Source organism: Arachis stenosperma, chromosome 5 (genome assembly GCF_014773155.1).
Source record: "Arachis stenosperma cultivar V10309 chromosome 5, arast.V10309.gnm1.PFL2, whole genome shotgun sequence".
NCBI classification, from domain to species: Eukaryota; Viridiplantae; Streptophyta; class Magnoliopsida; order Fabales; family Fabaceae; genus Arachis; species Arachis stenosperma.
In genome coordinates, this window is record NC_080381.1 from 32471090 (window position 1) to 32481398 (window position 10309).

The following is a 10309-nucleotide window of genomic DNA, read 5'->3' on the forward strand; positions in this document are numbered from 1 at the left end:
GTCTCTGGATCAGATTTTTGCTCAGGACCCTCAATTTCAGTCAGAAAATACCTGAAATCACAGAAAAACACACAAACTCATAGTAAAGTCCAGAAAAGTGAATTTTAATTAAAAACTAATAAAAATATACTAAAAACTAACTAAAAGATACTAAAAACATACTAAAAACAATGCCAAAAAGCATACAAATTATCCGCTCATCAATACCATAAAATTCTTCTCCAAGAATTATACTTACATATACATTTATGTGTGTAAAGGTAAAGGAATAAAACTCTTATATTAGTTTCATCTATTTTTTTCTACTCTTGACATACATATATATAATATGAGATTTGTTATTGATTTTAAATTTGAATCCTTCAAATTTTATGAATCATATCATAACAATTTAAAATAGAATTAGTTAGGATCTCATCCAAACTTAGAATTTAAATTTAGAAATAGAATAACTAATTATTCTCAATTCTCATTTAATATTCTCAATTATCATTATTATTATATTTTTCGTGCTAGCAAAAAATATAATAATATTTTATTTGAATTAATATAATTATTTATTTGATCAAATAAAAATAATAATTAAATAATTCTTTAGTAAGATTAGAACACTCGTTAGTGTGTGACTCCATAGGTTCAATACTAAGCAAGGTAATAAATTAGTCATACTAAATTTACTAATCAAAATTGGCGTCTAACAACACTCCTTAACGACCCGATAGTATGAAGTAATATATTTTACTAATAACATAAGAAGAACAAAGTATAATTTCTTCCATCTTTTCAACTCTTAGTTAACACTTAGAATATGATTTAATTGTCAAAACTGTAACTTATTACCATTATTATAATGAACTGTGAATGACTTAAGAAAGTCATTTCTTCATTCATTCAATCTCCTTGACTAAAGTTTTATTCATCTCGGTCATTATAATCATAGAGCTCAAACTCTTTATCGAGAGTTGACAGATTTTTCATTAACTAATCATTAATTTTACAAGTATTTAAATCATACCCAATATCCATTCAACTAGCATCCTAGGGTATTAGGTATCCGGAATCAAAGTATAATAATACATTGTTAATTATTATTACAGTTGCAGGTCAAATGAAACTCTATTACTATGCCCATCTTGAAAATATCCTATTGACAAATATTCGGTAATTATAACCATTGAAAATTCTCAAAGTGAATCAGTTCAATGGTCATATATTTATATCCATTATCTATATATATAATTTAATAAATGAGATATATTAATTTTTATCCAATAAAAACCATTATATATATTAATCTTTTTGGATTATTAATGTTTTTTAATTTTAATAATCCTATGACAAAAAATAATTTATATTAAATTATAAAAAAATTATCTTTTAATATTATAATCACTATCACAATGATAAATCTCTAAATTTAATCAAGAATCTTATTATATTAATATTTTAATATAATAACAATAACAAATTATTTGACACATACACGATTGATTGGATTGTGGTCATACTACTTATTCACAACATTTAATTATATATATTATATATTTTTTATAATTAAGATCAACTGTTAAAAATCACTGAAATACCAATGTATCAGTATACTTAAAAATTCTCCAATCTTTTCATTGTCAATACACTCAAATATCGACTCTTTATGATATTTATAACTGAAAAAAAATTTTTAACAGATGTTGTTATCGACAAAAATAAAAATAAAATTAATTTCAAAAGAAAAAATATTAATGAATAAATAATATTTTTTTTAATCTCAATTAACTTTTGAAAAAAAACTGAGCCATTTGATTCCATAAAACGTTTTTTTTTCTATTTTCAATATATTTTTTTGTTTCTTCAATAATGGATTAGATTTTAAAATTTTGCTATAAATTATGTGATAAACAATTTATAAGAAAAGTCCTTTTGGTAATATTTATTTACATAAATATACCAAAAACCTAATAAAATCTTTTCTAAATATTCGAATAATTTAGATATTAGTTTTTATTAATATTAAGCTAAATATTTTTTTATGGATAGAATTTTAAATTTTTTATAATAAAAAAGTATTCAATAGGATCAAAATTTAGCTCTTCGTTATATTTATTTATTTATTCATTCTCTATTTTATTAAGCACCGAATTAGTAAATAAAAAATAATTTTATTTAATATTATGTATAATGTATTTATTTTTAAGAATAAATTATTATTTATATCCATAAAAGATATAGACGCTGACAAATGTACTCATATAATAATAAAATGACGATTGTAACCACGGAAGATTGCCTCCGTGTATCAAGAATACCCAGACATTGATTACACAATTGGTCCGTTGGTTTTAAGAATACCTCCGTGTGGCAACAAAAACCTCCCAAATTTATCTACGTGTATTTTAACATTTTTTGGTAAAGAAATTAGCTAAAAAAGTTCTTTACACCACTGTGTGCTCTAGCAGAGCTCAATCGTCGCCGCCACCACCGCCCAAAGTCGGAGAAGACAATCGACGCACCTCCAAACCATGACAAATAATTTTTTCCATCTAATCAAAGCAATTGTACAGAGTAAAGCATCGTGGAAAGTTTTTCTATCTTTGCTTCACGGAGAATAGATGTATGTCATTGCACAAAGATTGATTGTTAATATTGGCGTCTAAAAACAAAACAAATTTTCTATACGAGATGGAATTGATTTTGTGGGTCTTGTCTATTGCAAGATGTGTTTTCTTTGTTTTTTTTTTTATTTATGTTATCGTTCTTGTATATATGTGAACCTATGAAATGAAATTTATCTTTGCTTATCTTTTTTGGATTTTATCTTTACCTAACATTTTCTGAAAAATCAATTTTTCATCTGCAGTGTCAACATTTATGCTTTAAAACTTAAATTTGATGTAGTTACATAGAATGACCTTTCATATTCTTTCTTGCAGGGATGGCCACCATACGTATAACTCTTTCTATTAATCATAGAAAAAGGTTTGAGAGAGGTCCATGTGAAAAGATGTTATATGTTGGTGGAGAAGTAACAGAGATTGAGAGGGTTAATATTGATACCATGAATGAATTTTTTATTAGTGGTTAATCTTTGCTATGCAAGAAATGTACGAAGGATCCAACCATAAATTTTGTGCCATGCATATATGGCAAAATTTAGAAAGAAGTGGAATGACAAGCAAATGAGAATGTGTATGTGGGTATGTGCAAAGGCAACCACCATCAGAGATTTCAATTCTGCTATGAAAAGATTGAAGAAAATCAATATCCAGGCTTAGAAATAATTAGACAAACTTGAACTAAAACAGTGGAGTAGAGCCCATTTTAGTGAGTACCCTAAGATGGACAACTACACAAACAATAACTGTGAAGTGTTTAATGCAAAGATTAAGAAATTTAGAAAAAAATCGATCATCACCATGTTGGAAGAGGTCAAGTGTTACGTCATGAGGATTATAGCAAGAAAAAAAAAAGTGCTGATAGGATATAATAGAAAGTTAATGCCAGAACAACAGAGCAAATTAGAGAGGAAAAAGAGGGAGAGCAACAAATGAAGGCCTATTCTGACAGAAGATGATGCTGAAAATGTTTATGAAGTGCAGTGTTTGCTTGTAAAGATTGGTGTAGACTTGGGCAAAGGAACATGCAGTTATAGAGTGTGGCAGTTAACTGGTCTCCCTTGTAGATATGTTTGTACTGTCTTAGCTTACCAGAACAGAAGACCTGAAGACTTTGTTCATAATTGGCTCATTATGGGTGCATACAATGCAACCTATCAAGTAATGCTGAATTTGTTGTTTTTACATCTAGAAACCTCAACCAAATCTCCCAAATCGTCAACTGCAACCTCCACCAAACCCTCCAACAACCAAAAAGCCCAACAAAAAGAGAAATGCCAAGAGACTTCTTCCAAGTGCACCTTCCAATGTAACACCTCAGGCCTCTGTCAGGCCTCCATTGACAACTCCTTCCACAAACAACTCCGAAACTAGACCAATAGTCACACCCCAAATAATGCAAGGTGTTAGTGTTGGGACTACCACCCGTTAGTTTCATGCAATTTATACCTACACCCAGTACAACATCAACTGTTACAGGTAGAGGAACAAGTGACAGAAATAGAAGAATAAGTGTTAGAGGTAGAGGCAAATTTTATACTGTTGGAAGAACAGTTGCAACTAAGTTATCAGCATCCAGTGGACCAAATAATATTGTATCAAGTGGGAACAGTAATTCAACTCCAGTTCCATAGATATTTACTTGATGAAAATTATGTTGCAGATTGATGTCTTATTTTGGTTACATTAACATTTTGTTTACTTATTTTAGTATTATTGTGTAATCAAGAGAGATATTATACTCTTATGCTTACCTTTGATATTTTGATTTACTAGACACAGGAGCTAAATTCTTATTAAACATATGAAATACAATGTTTATGATTTACATTTTTATTTTACCATTGAGGTTGCTATTCTTGTTTACATTTTGATCTTATCATTGAGGTTGCTATTTTTGTTTAACATTGGAATCAGTGTTATTGAATTACAATGATATGGTTAAGGAACGTATGAAAATGCTTATTTAGATCATCAATCTAATTGATAAAAGAACTATTTTGTCATATATAAAATGATTTATAGTTTAACCTGTCAAATAATTTATACATTTATAAATCACATGATCCGTTGTATTGTTTCCAATCTCTATTCATTCGAAGAACAAGAAACCATTTTTATAGACAAAAACGATTTCAAAATACAAATTTCTATATTTTGATTACTAAATACAAATTACAAGCTACACAAATATCACCCCAAGGATATGGTTGCAAGCAACAATCTGCTCCTCTTAACTTCAGCCTTAACTTTTTCCATCTTCCTTGTCATCATCGATAAAATCTCATGATTCTCCTTCCAATTGTAGTAATTGTCAACCCATCTTCTTGTCTCGCATGAGAAAGCTCCATTTCTTTTAACTAATGATTTTGTCAGACCTTCCCAACTTTCTTCGATCTCATCCACTTACACAAAATATTTGCAGTCTCTTGTCTGGAACATCAACATATATACCCACTCTAATGTTAATTAAAATTCAAAAAACAAAAGGGAAAACCTTCACAAAAAATAAACGCATATCCATTACCTTCTAGAAAGGATATCGGATGAACCATCTATTTGGATTAGTCATCGTGCCATATTCCATCAATGTAACCTCCAACCCACAAAAGCATCTCACGTCAAGTTTCTTTTCCTTCTTCTTTTTCGAACTCAAAGCGTTACTGCAACTTGCATTACTTGTAGCCAAGTTAAATTTGAGCAGAGACATCTTTCGGGGTTAAAAGGGTTGTCTTCTACTACAGTTTATATTTTAGGACCAACGCAAAAAATAGTGTTGCTAATTTCTAGGACAAAGTTTAAATTAGAGAAGAAAGGGATGAAGACGAAAAGGGATGCTAGGGTTTGAATTTTTGTATTACCTGACTCTGAAGTACTTACATGTCAAAGTAATAACACACGTAGATATGTTTAGGAAATTTTTATTGTCACGTAGATTTGGAAACTAATGGATTAATTGCGTAATTAACGTCTGGGTATTTTTGGTACACGATGATAATCTTTGATGGTTACAATTGTCATTTCATTTTTATATGAGTATATTTGTCAGTGTCTATATCTTTTATGAGTACAAATAATAATTTATTCTTACTTTTAATGATAATAGAATTATCTGTTAAGATTGAATTTGATGTGTTTTTTATTGGTACTTTATATATTCATTATTGATTAATATTTATGTTTGGAGTATCTTTACTTTCATTCCTATACGCTGTGAAATATGGATCAAGAGAAAAAGTTTAGGGGGTTAAATTTGTTTATTGAGTGGGAACAAATATTTTTTTATACACTACATGAAATTTTATGAAAATTCAGTAGGAGCATTTATCCTCACACATTTCAATGTAAATTTGTTCCTAATCTCAAGTTGAAAATTTTGATTAAATAATTAACTTTTAATTAATAAAGTTTTATGATTAATAAAATTTTTAGTAATATCTTTTTTTTTAATTTTTATTATTATTTTTAATTAATAAACAAATTAAAATTAATTTCTAATTTATTGTCATAAAATTGACTTTTTTTTTTTAAATTTTCTATTTCTTCTAAGTCAAACCAAATTACTTAATCATTAAAATTAATTTTATTATTTTCAGACTTGGCTTAATTATTACGAAAAAACTAATCCAGTCAAAAAATTATTTGCATTAACATATTTTGCCAATTAAGTGGCACCGTATTGATTTAAAGGATTAAGGTTTTATAAACTCTCATTGTAAATTAATATTTGTAATATAAATAAATATTTTCTATATTCAATAGCTGTAGCTAGATTCTTTTAGAGGAAGCCAAAAAATTTAATTATTTTTAATTACTTTGTAATAATATTAAAGAAATTTAACTTTTAATTTAATTAAATCAATAATCTCAAATAAATAAAATTTTGACCAAATAATTAACTTTTAATTAGTCAAGCTTTACAACTAGTAAACTTTTTAGTTATATCTATGTTTATCAACTTGCATTATTGTTTTTAACTAATAGATAAACCAAAATTAATTTCTGATTCATTACAATAAAATTGATCCTTTTTAAAGTTTTATATTTCTTCTGATCCAAGCCAAATTATTTAATCATCAAAATTGATTTTACTTTTCACAGAATTGACTTAATTATTATCAGAAAACTAATTCGGTCAAAAAATTATTTATCTTAACATATTTTGCCAATTAAATTGCACCATATTGATTTGAAGGATTAAGGTTCTATAAACTCTAAGCAGAATTTCACCTACTAGCTAGTATACATTTTTTTTCAAAATTAAATTAAATTTCTTTTAAAGAATAATGAACAGAAAACATCGCTGGAGCTAATAACTATGTTGCCACCTATGCCCACTCTTGTTTGTAACTCTATGGCAGTGCATATAGGCACTCTCAACTATATACTATATGAGCCTAAATTTACAGCTGGAATAGTTTAAGACATGAGATTTTCTTTACTTACCTTGATTCAAAAAGAACAAAACAGAAAATAAAATCTATATATAGAACTTGCAATAAGCAAAAAAAGGTAAGCACGCAATTAACCATAGAAAATGGCTTCTTCTTCATCAAGAACAAAATTCACCATGGTTGCAGCTTTCGTTCTTCTTCTGGTTGCTGTTGTTGCTGGCTCTGATGACATGGGTTCCATGCCAGGGATGGGTCCCATGTCAGGGATGAGTCCTGGACATCAACCTCAGGTTCTTCAAGAAACCTCGTCGGTGCAGTGATGATCACTGTTCTTGTTCCTGTTGTTCTTACTTTTCTTGTTACCAAAGACAGGATTATTTAAATTCATCATTAATTGTTATTTGTGACTACCTTCTAGCTAAGGTTATTGCCTCTTAAATGTTATTCTGATTTTCTGTGTCTTCTTTTTACATGTTGTATGTGTTAGTGAGAGGATTCTAAATAACCCTCTTTCGTGGTATATGTTATGTCTTCAAATATATACATATCAATAAAGATTATTTGTGTACTTTGACATGAACTACAACATACTCGTTCGGTAAATGCTATGTTGCCTATGCTTAATGTGTCTGTGGCTATACAAAATATAATCTTATTCACCCTTAAAAATACTACTAAAATTAAACTGATGTTTTTTTATTATTTAATAGTATTTTTAATTTAAAAATAAAAAAATTATTATCAAAATATTAAAAAAATGTCTCTAATTTTAAACATATTTAAAAAATTATTAAAATTTTTTAGTTACTGTAATTATAAGCATAATAAATTCCACCTATTCATTATTTCTCATGCAATAATATAAATCTTAATTTTGTTTTTGTTTTTTTTTTTTTTTTGAAATAACATCCATGTTACTTAGAAAGTTAGAATTTTGCCAAGGCTATTAAGAAAGGAGTTCACTTAGTCACTTAATATTCGTCACTAGGTGATTAGTTGTTCTTATTTAATGGCATGTTTAATTTTTGGACACATAAAATGATGTGTTTAATTATTTTTTTTTTTACTTGAGATTAAACAAAAGTATAGGAAAAGCAATATGTATTCTATGTGGGTATCCAATTCATTTTAATTCGATCAGTAGTTGTCAATCCAATCCGGTATGAGTAGAATAGTATTAAACTAAGGAACTCTCACTTAGTGCAAAATTTGTTTATATAAAATCCAATTTTATATCAATCTTAGTGCATGTTTGGGCGCCATTATTTTGTTAAAAAAAAAATTTTTTTCAATGAAAAAAGATTTTTTATTTTTAACGTGTTTGGCAAACTTCTAGTAGTAAAAGTAAAAGCACTAGTAAAATCAAAAAAAGATCTTTTTTGAGAAGTTGTAATTTACATCTTTTTTAAAAAGATCTTTTTTCTTTAAAAAAAGATGTTTTCATGTATAAATAAACAAAAAAGTACTTTTATATTGTTATACCAAACATAATTGATAGATAAAAAGACCTTTTTACATAAGATATCCAAACATAAAATTACTTTTGCTTTTCAATAAGATTTTTAAAAAAAGATAACTCGAAAAAGATCTTTTCTTAGAAACTCACCAAACAAGCCCTTACTGATCATAGATTTACAGTCTTTCAAATCTCTTCAAAAACATTTAATGGTTATATATATTGTTTACGAAATTGTGTTTGTTTGTAAAATAATGTGTTATTATATTAAATTTTTAATTTGTATCTTTATTAGATTATATAATAATATGGATAAAGTATATTTTTTGTCCTTGAAGTTTGGTAAAATTTTAAAAATATCTTTAAGTTTTATTTTGTTTCAATTTTGTTCCAAAAGTTTTCGATTTGCATCAATATACCTTCAACGACTAAATTTTTAAAAAATTTAAGACCAATCTAACAATAATGCAAAAATTATACTTGATTTACTTGTGTTGAATTTTTCTTATGAAATTGTTGTTGAATTAGTCTTAAATTTTTTGAAAAATTAGTTATCAGAGATATATTTGATGCAAATCAAAAACTTATAGAACAAAATTGAAATAAAATAAAGCTTTGGGATAATTTTAAAATTTTTGTCAAATTTAAGGAACAAAAAATATACTTTATCCTAATAATATTGTATATTTATAAAAATCTGTAAATAGAATAGAATATAGTCAGAATTAGAATTGAGTTTAAATCCTATTTATTTATTCATTACCACTCTTAAACAAGAGAAAAGAAATAGAAAAGAACAAGACAGAAAAATAAGGCAAACTAAAACCTAAATCACAGCAGCTAGGTCTCTTTGTCCCAAAGCTCATCCCATTCCAATTGCTCAATACCGTTGGATGCTGTGAACTTCGCCAGAAAATTTGCAAGGCAATGAGCATCATTTTATAATTAACTCAATCAACTAGAGAATATAATTGTGTGGCTTGTAAATAAAAAGGAAAAAATCTCAGATGTCATAATCTCTATATGGAGAAGGTAATCAGTAACCAATTATTTCCAAAACATGAAACTTACTGATAATAACCATGCTGTCATGATGTAAGTATTGGGAAACCTTCTTACATGAAAAAGTCGGTCAATGGTCAAATGATATAAGTATGAGGAAATCTTCTTAAAAAAACTGTCATTTTTTTATGAAAAATTTAATATTAATAAATTTCTTTATAAAATATAAAACTAAAGTTATATTTTGTATCTAAAAAGATAAATTTCCTACAACAATTTCAGAATTTACCTTTTGTCACTGTTGCTGGTAATAAGTTAAAGAAACTGCAAAATTAAAATTCAAAATACTAAAAACAAAAAAAAAAATTTTTTTTATATATTATTTTTTTTATACTTGAAAAAACTCTCTTACCCTCAAACGAAAGATGAGAGTACAGAGAAGAAGTTCAAAATCAAAGGAACAAACAAAGCCAAAATAAACAATGGTATCAAAATAGAAATCAAAGGAAAAAACAAAGCCAAACAATGACAATCAAACCAATGACATCCTCCTCCTCGTAATAAATTGTTACTGCCAGGAACTATCATGATGATTATAATCTATTCTTCAACCTGCTCCCCTGTCTCCCCATACGTCTCAAATCGCAAAAATCATCCTTTATTTTTTTGTTTGATCCTCTCGGTGAGCAAAGTGGAAGAAAAGGTTTCCAGAAAATCCAATTTCTTGCTGCTATTTATCCTTTTAAGTGTCATCATTCTTGCCATAATGATAATTTGGAGTTTTGAATATTTTTTTCAATGTTTAGATAATTTTATCGTACGAAATCTATCTTTTATGAATAACT